The following is a 13,303-nucleotide window of genomic DNA, read 5'->3' as shown; positions in this document are numbered from 1 at the left end:
CCAGGCTGACCCCAAACTCACAGAGATTTGCTTGCCTCTGGCTCCTGAGTGCCAGAATTTAACTGTGGTGATTGTATTTCTCTAACAGTAAAACCGAGCATCTTTTGGAATACTTCCTGACCTCTTCAGAGAACTGTGTTTAAGTCCTTTGTCCATCTTCAAAGCAGGTTGGCTGTCTTTTCTTGCTGAGTTCCGACACTATGTATCCTAGATGTGAGCCCAATGAGCTGCTGAGTCCCTGCTCTTCCTCTCATCCCAAGGGCTGCTTTTCCTTGTCTTCCCCGGCGTCCGCCCACGCGCAGAAGGTTGTTATTCTAAGTGAGTCCAAGTCACCCATTTCTTCTTTTGTTACCTGTACTTCCCATGCCAGTTCCTCCGTATAGGTCATAAAGTATGGGCCCACTGACATGCACGTGGGCATACAGGTATTCCTACACTATTTTTGAAAAGAGACACATAACTGTGTTTTGTTTTATCTTAGTTTCTCTTTTGTGTTGAAACCACAGATGTCTGAAGAGAAAGCCTTGCGATTAGAAGCATGGATTCTGAGCTTTACTGGCTAAATTCAAATTCTACCTCTGTTTGGTACAAATAGTTACCCGAAATGTTATGTGGCTTCTTCGAGACTCATGCTATACAATGGGGATAATAGCAGTACCCTTTTCCAGTGCTCTCTCATGGACCAGCTAATAGCAGGGAGCATATTAAGTTTCTGACAGATGATGTATTTTTGTGTTAGTTTGTAGGTGCATGCGTGTCTGTGGGTTAGGTTGCATGTGTATGTTTGTGAAGTTCCGAGGACAATCTCAGCTATTGGTCCTTAGGTGTTGTTTACCCCCCCTTTTTTGGGGGGGGGAAATTTCTCTATGGCCTGGATCTTACCAAGTAGGCTAGGTTGGAAGGCCAGTGAGCCCCAGAGAACCCTCTGTTTCCACTTCCTTAAGTTTCAGAACTACAGGTGTGTAATACCACACCAGGCTCTAAAAAATATGTATTTTCTGAGGTTATAGTATGATCACCTAATTTTCCACCTTCCTCCCTCCAAATTCCCTTCTTGTTCTCTTTTAAGTTCATAGTCTCTTTTTAATTAACTGTTGTTACATACATACATATACATACATACATACATACATACACACATATATATATATTCCTAAATACACAAGTACAACCTGCTCGGTCTGTATAATGCGACTGGAATGTGTGTTTTCAGGACTGACCATTTGGTATTGGATAACGGATTGGTATGCTCATCTTAAGGAAAGACCATTTCTTCTGTTCTCAGAATTCCTTAGTTGCCTGTGGTTCTTTACGTAGAGTTGAGGCCTCAGGAATAATTCCCTGTTGATGTAGCATGTCTGTAGTTATTGTCCTTGTTCAACTCAGGTTTAGTCAGTCATGTTGGTAAGACCTCATGGGTATAAATAGCTTCTGACATTCCCAGGAGACACAATCTCACAGCAAATCTCTTGGCTTTCTTTCATACAATGTTCCCTGAGAGTCGGAGTTGTTCTGTAGATGTATCCATTAAGACTGCTTGTAACTTCAAGATCTGACACCACTCACACAGACACACATGAAGGCAAAATACTAGTGCACATAAAATAAAAATAAATTATTGATAAAAAACAAACATTAAAATAAAAAGACTGTACCCCACAACTCTGCATTTTGATTGGGTGTTTTTTCTGCAATGGTTGTCATATGTTGCAAAGAGAAGTTTCCTTGTTCTTCTGCTTTATTGATGGTACTGGTGAGGACACTTATCTGTGGGTATAAGGATAAATATTTAGAGTGTAGTTAGGGATTATGATGGTTTAGTAAAGTGGTGGTCGTAGATTCTCTTCTGAGATCCATGACTTCACTGGCCCTGGTAGTTGGCTAGATGTCCAGTACCAAGCATGTTTTCTCTCATTGAGCAGGTCTTAAGTCCAATTAGAGAGCTGTTGGTTAATGCCAAGTATGCATGCCACTGTCTCCTCAGGGTTGTCTTACCAGCCAGTTGTCGTTGTGATTCATGGGTGTCAGAGCTGGGTAGGACTGTTCATAGTCTCCCTTTTTTGGAGGCTTGTCTGGCATCTTCTGGTCCCATGAAAGCTGGTCCTCAGGGAGGGCCCTTTCAGACTAGCCCAACTTAGGGGCCTCTGAACCCTTTGTCCGAGTGCATGGTGTCATTGGCAATAGGGACTAGCATTTCATCTTTTGGGGACGGGCAATCAAGGACAACATCAATAGCCTGTAAAGTTTTGGGAGACTTGGGCAGTTCTGACCAACATCTCAAACGAGGGTTTCTTATGTTTGGTGTTGGGGTTTTCATTAGATGGCCTTTACTCCAGACTTTTAAATGTGGGTTCTGGGGGTTGTTCTTAGGTCCCCGTGTTTGTATGGCAAGCACTTTACCAACTAAACTGTCTCCCCAGTTCCATGCTATACATTGGATAACTTTAACTATTACAGATTTTTATGCTTCATATAAAATTATCACAAGTATATTATTTTAAATTATTAAACTCAGATAAAAATCTTCATGACCTTGGGTTAGGCAATGGATTCTTAGATATGACATCAAAAGCTTAAGTAACAAAAGAAAGAAAAAAAACTGGACTCAAAACCAAAATCCTTTGAATTTCAAAGGATACCATCAATAAAGCCGGAAGACGGCTCCCAGGGTGAAGGGAAAGACTCACACACCACACAGTCATTATGTCACTTGTCGAGACCACATAAAGTCTCTTCATAATGAAACGGCAAACAATACAGTTTTAAAATGGCCCGTGAGCATGAATAGACATTTATTCAAAGAAAATATGCGTATGTACAAAGTTCGCCAGCAGACGTGAAAGGCTACCCCACATGCACAGCCCACAGTCTGCTGCCTTCGTTTTCCAGGAGTTTGAAAGAAATCAGGACACAGAAATGGTAAAGGAGAAGGATTTTATTTTTGATTTGACCAAATTTGCGTGGAGAGAAGGCAATTTCTTCCCCCACCATACTTGTGGCCGTCTTACCGTTCCTAGAGAACATAAATCAGGCCAGAATCTCTTCGAGTTTGGCTATGAGGCAGGACTTGTCCTTCCCCAGGGGGAGGGGGAGCTGACCCAGGTTGACTCTGCCCCATTAAGAGAGAGTTCCCTCATTATATACATCATTTTTTTAAATTATGTCTGGCTGAAGAAAATGGGTTTTTAAAGATTCTCTTTTAGGAAGGAGACAAGAAATGGGTCCCGTGGGAGGTAAAATTCCCACCTATTCCAGGACCAGCGGAGTTTTTTGTCTGGTCATCCCTTTCTTCAGTAGAGCAGAGCCAAGCCTTCTGTAGCTTTTCTCTGGAGGTCAATTTTAGTGTTAATTATTTTTTTTTAAAGATTCTTTAAAAAAATTTATGTGTATGTGCACTTGTCTGTCTGTATGTCTGTACACTACATGCACTGGGTTCTGGGGGCTAGAAGTGGGCGTCGGATCCCTGGGAACTAGAGTTACAGGCAGTTGTAAACTGCTTGGTGTGGGCAATGGGAGCTGAACCCAGACCCTCTGCAGGAGCATCAAGTGCTCTTAACTGCTGCACCATCTGCTCAGCCCAGCTCTAGTTCTTGAATGCTTATTAGACATGCCTAGTTTGTAAGTAAAAACTAAAAGACCCGATAGCTGAGTGGAGCGGGCAAAAGTGTCTCTCTTAAGAATATCTCCTCTCCTGCGAGGGCTTCAGTACAGGATTGTGATTACAAGCGCTCTCTGGTCATCATGGAAATGCAAATCAGAACTGTGGTGAGATATTTTACACACTAACGTGACTTTAGTTTAAAGCAAAGACATAGTAGCAGATGTGGACAAGGCTGTGGAGAATACGAAACAATGTAGTCACTCTGGAAAACAGTCTGTTAGTGTTTAAGGTCAAACGCAGTTCTATAACCCATCAAAACCAGTTCTAGGCACATACTCCAAAGACAAGAAAATGTGTCTACACACAGACTTGTATATATAAGCTGATTAAGGCATTATTCCTAAAAGCCAAAAAGTTGAAAAAAAATAGAAATGTCCTCTATCTAATGAATAGACAGACAAGCAAGTCCACCCTATCTATATAGGTTTTCAATGTACAGTGTTTTCATTCGTCATCTTCCTAATAGTTTCCACACCAGTTAGGGGTCTTTTTTTTTTTTTTTTTTTTTTTGCAACAAATAGTGGAATGTTTCGATCCAATGGCCTGGAGATGTTCTTATTTTCTACAAAAGAAGTCTAAGGGAGAGATTTCAGGACTGATCTATTTAGAAGTTCAGTAACTGAGGACTTGGTTTTCCAGTGGTTAGGTTCTGCCGTCACCTGTACTGGGGGCGTTATCTTAGACAAGCTACTAGTGGGATTCGGCTTTGGCGGGGCAGAAGCGCCTCACAATTTCCAGGTAAAGGAATGGCGCTTTTTAAATTTTACTCTTCCGGTGCTCCTTCGAAGTTCTTCTGTCAGGATGCCAAACTAAGGCTGGAAGTAGAAATGCTTCCAGATAGAACCAAAGAGGTTCTATCCACAGGAAGTGGGAGGAGTGATCAGCGCCCTGCCCCCAGCAGATGGCTACAGGGAGGAGAGGGAAGCTTGAAATGAGTGGGAGGGAGGGAAAAATGGAAAACGCAACTGGCAATGACTCTTCTCTCCAGTTTTCTCATTTCTTCTTAAACAGTTAGAGGTTTTAGTTTGTTTCTATTTAAGTGTGAACTGTGGCTATATATTACTTAGGTTTCCGTCATTGTAACAAAATACCGGAAGCCATGAATTTATAAAGGGAAAGACATATGTGGCCAAACTTATAAAGGTTCCAGTACAAGAGCAGATGGCGCCAGCTCTTTGGCCCTCTATCGGGGTGGCAGATGGTGGGGGCGTGTGGCACAGCAGCCCACCTACTGCGAACCAGGGAGTGAGCAGGAAAAGGAAGAAACTGGAGTCCCACAACACCTTCCAGGGACAATTCCACAATGACCTAACAATCTCCCATGGCCCCATTTTCTAAAGACCCATAGCACTTTTCTATAGCACAGCCCTGTAGATCAAGTCTGAACACAGACTTTTGAGGTACATTACCTGTATTTAAAACACAGCAGAATGGTAGTGTTATTGTTCTTTTTAAAAATAATATGATGATGGGATGTCCCGGGCAGCTCGAGGAGCAGCTGCTAGTGGCTGTGGGTCTCCGCAAGATCTCCAGGGTGGCAGTGCCATGCGGCCGGGGGAGTCAGGGTCCCCGGGCGAGCGGCAGAGTCAGGCGGCTGGATGCGGTGGATGGCAGAGTAAATGAACATAAGGCTATACATAAAGCTAAACATTTATTACTTAAAGAAGGGGAGACATAGACAAACATAGAGAGAGAGGGAAAACACATGTGCACACGGTAAGAGACGGACAGGAAAGAGAGAAGCCTGGATGGCGACAAGGTCAGAAGTAGCTGAGGTGGGCGTGGTTAGTTCTTAAAGTGTCCCAAAGGAATAACAAGTGTGGTTTGATTCTTTTTTTGAGGTTTTTCTTAGATATTCTCAAATGCACTTGGTGTTTTTTTGGCTTTCTGACTGGCTTCTATGATCCCATTCATTTCTTTCGGTGTTCTGTTCTTCTCTAGCTCTCCAAACCTGCTGAGACCTCTGGGTGTGACAACGGAAGCCACCAATCTCACGTGGATGCCCTGTCCCTGTTCTCACCATGGTGAGCTCTCTTCTATGTGGGCTTCTTGAGTACCCCTTGCTCCTGGGAGCTGCTGAGTCTGCTGAGGCTCACTATGAAGGCTCCAACATCCTAGGTGGGAGCTCTGAGGACAAGAAGCCTTCCAGCACCAGAAGCTTTACAGATGCAGGTTTTCAACCATCCCCTGCCCCAGGCTCACCCATCTCCTGCCCCAGGCTCACCCACCGCCTGCCCCAGGCTCACCCACCCCCTGCCCCAGGCTCACCCACCCCCTGCCCCAGGCTCACCCACCCCCTGCCCCAGGATCACCCATCCCCTGCCCCAGGCTCACCCATCCCCTGCCCCAGGCTCACCCATCCCCTGCCCCAGGATCACCCAGCTCCTGTCCCCAGGATCACCCAGCTCCTGCCCAGGATCATCCATTCCCTGCCCCAGGATCACTCATGCCCTGCCCCAGGATCACCCATCCCCTGCCCCAGGCTCACCCCTCCCCTACCCTAGGATCACCCAGCTCCTGTCCCCAGGATCACCCAGCTCCTGCCCCAGGATCATCCATTCCCTGCCCCAGGATCACCCATCCCCTGCCCCAGGATCACCCATCCCCTGCCCCAGGATCACCCAGCTCCTGCCCAGGATCATCCATTCCCTGCCCCAGGCTCACCCAGCTCCTGCTCCCAGCACAGCCTGGCCACAGGGAAGCTAACACCTCATGTTGGTCATTTCAGTACCAGCAAGCTCTGGTCTTCTGACTCTGAGACTATGAATTTCTGAGTTCCAAGGGGAGACACAGGCTCCTTTTCTAAAGCCATTTGTTAGTAACTCAGTTTTACCCAGTCCCAAGCATGCATGGACAATGACATAGCCCCAAGAAGGACTGCAGATAAACTTTGCAATGAGCCTGTTCAGTGTTGTATAAAGATCCTCAATCTTTGATCAGTTTCAACTTTTCAGGAATTCTTAATCTACCAGAGAGGAGACACTGACAGAAATATAATTTTTCCTGTTTCATTTATAAAAGGCAATTTTATGGAAAATTGAAATTTATGGTATAGTTACGTTTTTAGCACTCCATAAATCTGAAGCCATCTTGATAGCTATGGAACGTAAAAATGTGTTATGGATAACTTGGTTTGCTCATAAAAAAATCAGGTCTGGCATATTAAATGTCAAGATATATTTATGAAGATAACAATTACATATTTAGTAATTGAATTGGCCTTCCAATGCATCCCTGTTTATACAGGAAGGATGAAAGTATGGCAGGGTTTAAGGAACAGAGGACCTCAGAGTACCTACAAAACAGAACATTTTTGGTTTTCTCCCTCCCTTCCTCCCCTTCCTCCTCCTTCTTCTTTCTCTTTCTCCCTCATTTCTCTCTTATTGTTGCCTCAGATTGTCATAGATGCTGATGAGTTCAAGTGATCCTCCTGCCTCACTCTCCCAAGTATCTAGGACTCCAGATGTGAGCCACCACACACCCAGCTAAAACCACAATAAGAGTGATTACTGTGAGAGACATCCTCTCACTAGGTAGCCTTGCCTAGCTCGGAGCTCTCTATGCAGACTGAGACAGCCTCAGCCCCACAGAGTCCTGCCCACCTTTGCCACCCTGGGGTAAAAAGCATGCACCACCATGCCTGGCTTAAAACCATAGTTCTTTCTGTCTCTGTGGATGTCGTGGTTACCAAACAAAGTAAAACCAAGTCGAGAGTTTTAGGGGTTAAAGAGATGATCCAGGAGGAAGGACAGTTGCTGTCTCAGCATGAGGAATAGGGCTCAAGCCCCCACCTAAGAACTTCAGGCACAGCCTTCTGCATGTCCACAGCCATGACACTGGGAGGCAGAGATAGGAGGGTGGCTGGGGCTTGTCAGTCACCAGCAGAGGAACAACTGGGAGCAACATGTCATGTGTAGTGAGAGATGTGGTCTCAAGGGAGTGACACACACAATGATAGAGCAGGGCACCTAATGTTTTCTGGTCTCAGTGTGCACCCCTTTACATATCCACACCCACACATACCCCTCCCTCTCCCCCCACAACATAACACAAAAGGGAAAAGCGCCAGCTTGTCAAACCTTGGTCTTCTTCCTCTGTGTACCTGAATGCTCTGTGCGCTGGCTGAGACCACAGGCTCCGGAGACAGACCACTCTGCTGTGAGCCCATCTCTGCGGTGGGCAGTAGAGGGCCCCCTGGCAGCCCATCATCTCATAGTGCTTTGCTTTCCTCATCTCAAAGGCAGATTGTGAGAAGCGTCTGCACAGCAGTGAGATGTGAAATTGAGGCATGTGAACCATTCAGAGATTCTAATCCCGTACTAGAGACTTTATAAATAAGCTGTTGTCAGGCATCAAGATTTCACAGTCATTATTTATGATCTACTTTGTACTGTGAACAAATGGAAGCCATGAAGGGCAGGAATACATTAATCACACGAAGGGACCACAGTTGTATGACATTGGGAAAGCAAATTAAGTTCATAGATACATTTTGTTTGACTGAAAAGAATTTACAGTTTTTCTATCTGAAGGCCTTTAAATGGGATGTGTTAGCCACAGTCCTACCCATCCCTATTGCCTTATATTGGTTTAATTTACTGGTTTTGTTTGTAGACTTGGCCCCAGTAGAAAATTCATTTAAGCCAGCCAGAGGGCATCTATGATGAAAAGAATTCCAAAGTCCCCATTCTTCCCCCTTAGCCCTGGAAATGCAATGGAAGAAATAATTGATAACAGTAATAATCCTGCAGGCATCCAGAGAGTGATGTTATTAGATAAGACTTAAAAATAACTAGAGCTATTATGTTCTAGGAGAGACCAGGGGCTGAGGCTCTTTCTTGGTGGCAGAGTCTTGCCTGCTATACATGAAGCCCTAGGTTCAGTCTCCAGGGCTGACAAGGATGGGATAAAAGCCAGAAAAATAAAGAAGATAACAAAAACTTGGTGGCCTTGGCAGATATTTGGGAGCTGCGAAAAGAAACAAAGTGGGGATTCTAGGAGGGGAAATACAGTAAGCAAAACTAGTATCCCAGTTGGCTGGCCACGCAGAGGAGCCCACAGAGAGCTGCAGAGACGGAAAGGAAAACTGAAGGAAGAGACAGCAGGGAGAAAGGATGAACTCAGGCAACCGAGGGCAAGAAACACAAAGGAAAAGCAAGAAAGAGTGTGACTGATGAAAGACTTGTAGTTGTAAGAATTGCATTAAAACATATGATTGAGAAAAAGAAGTCCCCAAACAGGGAAACATCATAAGTGATGGAAACAGTGAAAAGTCAGAGCGGCCGGAGCAGACAAGTTTCTTCTGAAGATGCAGTCGCTGGACTGCTGGCTCCTCAAGAGAAACAATGGAAATCCCAACCAATGTCATGTAGATTTAAAACACCGAAGGACATAACTGCCAATCTAGAATGCTATACCCAGTGAGGATGTCCCCTTAAAAGTGCTCTAGGGACTCCCAAGTTGCAGACGCACAGCTAACATCCCTGCCCTTTTCCATACACACAGATAAGCTAGAAATGGGTCAGATATGTAAATGGACAAAAACCAAACTGTGAAAGCGTAGAAGAAAACATGGGTAGAGTCTTGAGAATGTGAGAGTAGAGATTTCCAAATTCTGACTCAAAATCCATACACAATAAAATGCTCATGAGCTGTTTACAAACAAGGATCTTGAACACCTGTGTGTGTATTTAGAAGTAGGATTTCACATCGCCTTGTCTGGCCTTGAACTTGCTATATAACTGAGGATGGCCTCGAACTCTTGACCCTCCTGTCTCCATCTCTTAACAGGAACATGGCCTCATGCCCAGTTTATGCTATGCTGAGGGCTGATCTCAGGGCTTTGTTCTTGTTAGGCAAACACTCTACCGACTGAGCTATGTCCCCAGCCCATAAAACATGTTTTAATAGCAAAATTTTACTCTCAGTAAAATCTAAACACAAAGGAAAATATTTGCAACATGTGCCACAGATATAACCTGTAGCTTTAATATTTAGGTTTAAGTTAGGCGCATAACAGTCTAGAGAAATGAGCCCAGGACAGCTGAAGATCTATGTCCCTTTGGGGTACAGTTGCCTGAGGAGAGGATTAGCTGCGTTTCTATTGTATTAGTTACCTTTGTCTCTTTGGGGTACAGTTGCCTGAGGAGAGGATTAGTGGCGTCCCTACTGTATTAGTTACCTTTTCAACTGTGTTAGTTACTTTTCTGTTGCTGTGATGATGAAAGCATTTGACTTGGCTTCCAGTTACTTCCAGAAGACTACGAGTCCATCATGCTAGGAAACCATTGCAACAAGTGGCAGGCATGGATTAGGATGCTGAGCGACCATGCCTTCAACTTCAAACATGAAGCAGAGAGAGCAAACTGGAATTGGGGTGAAGTAATGAACTCTCAAAGCCTACTCCCAATGACATACTTCTTCCAGCAAAACTGCACCTCCCACAACCTCTCCCCAAAGAGAGCCACTGACAGGGGAGCAAGCATTCAAATACCTGAGCCTGTGGGGGAGCTTTTCTCATTTAAATCACTCCAAGTGCAAAATGGAAGACAAAACAAAACAAAAACCAACCAACCAACCAACCAAACAAACAAACAAACAAACAGGCAGGAGATCTGATAGACACTCCACAAACGAGTTATCCCTATGAACAATAAATGCACAGAAATGTATTTGACCCCAGTGCTAACCAGGGATATAAATCCAGGTGAGTTACCACCATGTTCACAAGAATGGAAAACATTGGAAGCTGGCTAAGACCAAGTGCTGAGTGTCAGCACCAACTGAAGGTCTCCTCAGGTACTGCTGGCCAAAATGCAAAGCTGCTTCTCTGGAAAAGGAATAGTCTGTGTCCTTTATAAAATATATGTCCTAAAGTCCCCCAATATCAGTCCCTAGGTCCATACCTGTGTCAGCAACTTTTATCATCGTTGTGACAGAGTATTGATGCAGACAGCTTAAGGGAGAGACATACATGCCCAAGGCTTCTGAGGGGTCAGTCTGCCATGGCAGGGAGGGCGTGGCCAGCCACCAAGGCACACGGAAGCAGAACAAAGGGAAAGTCAGCGCTTGACACAGCCACAGTTTTCTTTTCCCTTCCTTTCATTCTGTCCAGGCCGCCATCCTCTGGGATGGTGATACTCACTCTCTTCCTCCGTTTACCCTGTCTGGAAAGCCTCTGAAAGAGATCCTCAGGGAGGTGCCTTGACAACTCCTAGCTGATCCTAAATCCACGGTGAAAACAGAACATCTTAGTCCTCGAGAAACCGATGCACGTGTGTGCCAAGAGATCTGCATGCGGAACGTGTCGCTCCATTATTCATGACGGTCCCGGAGCAGGGGAGCACATGCGCCTCAACAATAAAATTTAATGATCTGGAGTGATGTGCTGGTAAATGTTTGGGGAAAAGCCAGACTAAAAAGAGTAAATACTCCAAGATTCCGTTGATATCAAGTGAAACAACTAGGCAAAGCGCCCGTGCTTAGAGATGTATGCTTAAGTAGTGAAACGGGAAGGAAAAGTATAGAAGCGGTTGTCAAGGAGAGGGTTGCTCTTGAGGAGAGAACGTGACATGGTATTGGAGGGTTGGTTGTCACCTAGGCTAAGCGTCAGAGAATCAGAGTCTGTACATCTTTGTGTGTGCGTGTGCACACACCCATGAGTGAAGGTGTCCACAGATTCCAGAAGACAGCATTGGGTCTCTCCTTGGGGCCGGGCTTATAGGTGGTTGTGAACAGGGTGGTACTGAGTACTGAACTCGAGTTCTCTCTAATAGCATTACATACTCTTCACCATTGAGCCATTTCTCCATCCACTTTTCTTTCCTTCTTTTGAAACTTCACTATGTTGTCCTTTCTGGCCTGGAGCTTGCTATATAGACCAGTCTGACCTTGAACGTACACAGATCTGTCTGTCTCTGTCTGCTAAAGGATGAGATTAAGCCTGAGCTACCATACCTGCCTTATGTCTGCTGCCACTTCCACAGTGGCAGATGGTATGACCTAAATGTTTGTGATTGTGCCACATTCAACCATTAAAACCTCATCACCAATGTGACGATATTAGAAGGCAGTGCTGTGGAGAGCTCATTAGACCACGGAGTGGAGCCCCTGTTAAAGATGGCCCAGAGGGCTACTTAGTCTTTCCTACCTTGTGAGAAGTGAGACTTTGTGGGAAGTCATTGGGTGATGCCCTCAAAGAACCTGTAGAACTCTGTGTCTTCTCTTTCAAAAAATTATTTAGAAAGTTTCTGCTTATTTATGTGTGTAGCACATGTGTGTATTACCCAAGGAGGCCAGAAGAGGGCGCAGCATCCTCTGGAGCTGGAATTACAGGCAGTTTTGAGTCACCTGTGTGGGTGTAGGCAACTGAACACCAATCCGTGGAAGAGCAGGATGCAGTCCTAACCACTGAGTCATCTCTCTAGGCCCCTGGCCCTGCCTTCTCTGTTTCTCCACTTTGCTTCAGGCTCATGACATAATGGTCCTGCGTTTGTACCCATTCCTGCTGTGCTGTGTTGCCCCGACAGACTCCAAGCAATGAGGCAAATCAATTACGGGTTGTGTTGGTTAGATTTTTATTAATTTAACACAAGGTAGAGTCATCTGAGAAGGAATCTCAACTGACAGTTTGCCTCTATCAGTCTGGCCTGTGGACATATCTATGGGGCATTTTCTTAATTGATTGGGGGGACGCAGGTTCCTGTGGGTAGTGCCACCCCTGGCAGGTCGTTCTGGGTATAAGAAAGTAGTCTGAGCAAGTCGTGAGAGCGAGCCAGTATGCAGTTTCCTTTTATGCTTCCTACCTGTGCTTCTGCTTGGTAAGTTCCTGGCCTGGCTTCTAGAGACGACAGACTCTAACCTGGAAGGTGTAAGAAACACTTCCCTCTACAGAACTGCTTTTGGTCGTGGTATTTTATCACAGGAACAGAAACCCAAGTAGGACAGCAACCCACAAAACCATGAGCCCAAATAAGCTTTAACCAATATGTTATCCCAGGTATGTTGTTATAGTGACAGTGAGATGATTGACACATCCAGCAAGAAGATGGCAGCCATAGGGGCTGGGGAGTCCTCCCTAGATACCAAATTTACTGCATGTTTATCCTGTACTTCCTAACCCCTAGACCTGTGAGCAATGTCTTTCTGGTGTTTATTCGCCACTCAGCTCATGGTATTAAGTTACAGTTAGACAGTTACTAATGAGGCCAAATCACATAAAGAGAATATTCCCTGTGCTGTCCTGATTTCTGGGCCTTGACTTAAATCTTACCTGGATGTTAATTTCTTAGGTGTTCTGCTGTGACTTATCATAGATGCTTAGATTTTTTTCCCCGTTTGCTGTACATTTTTCGTTTTGGGAGTTTTCCAGTCTATGATGTTTTATATCACAACGTACCTGAGTTCTATAATGCAGTTCTATAATGCAGGTCAAGCAGAGAATAAAGCTGTGAGTGCTACCGCCTCTTTAGAAGGCTTTACATACAATTCCTATTCAATCTGTGAAGGTTTACATTTTTCAGTTCCTCAAAGAATAGTCAAAACGTAAATGTTAGATTTTACAAATGAAGAAATGAAGGCAGAGAGGTGTTTACTGTCTTGCTGAGGTCTCAGAGACTCAGAAGGGAAAGAGGTGCCAACTGT

General features: G+C 44.8%; 1 long non-coding RNA gene across 1 annotated transcript in view; it reads left to right on the top strand.

Moving 5' to 3' along the window:
- The window catches only part of LOC148121501 (uncharacterized), a 67,729-nt gene extending 55,918 nt beyond the window's left edge, over positions 1 to 11,811 (top strand). Inside the window, exons 2-3 of the long non-coding RNA XR_015738283.1 lie at positions 5,603 to 5,685; positions 10,776 to 11,811. This is a non-coding gene — a long non-coding RNA (uncharacterized LOC148121501). The remainder of the gene's footprint in view (positions 1 to 5,602; positions 5,686 to 10,775) is intronic.
- The last annotated feature ends 1,492 nt before the right edge of the window (positions 11,812 to 13,303 follow it).

Source organism: Myodes glareolus, chromosome 7 (genome assembly GCF_982192425.1).
Source record: "Myodes glareolus chromosome 7, mMyoGla1.1, whole genome shotgun sequence".
NCBI classification, from domain to species: Eukaryota; Metazoa; Chordata; class Mammalia; order Rodentia; family Cricetidae; genus Myodes; species Myodes glareolus.
This window is presented reverse-complemented; position numbering and strand designations above follow the sequence as displayed.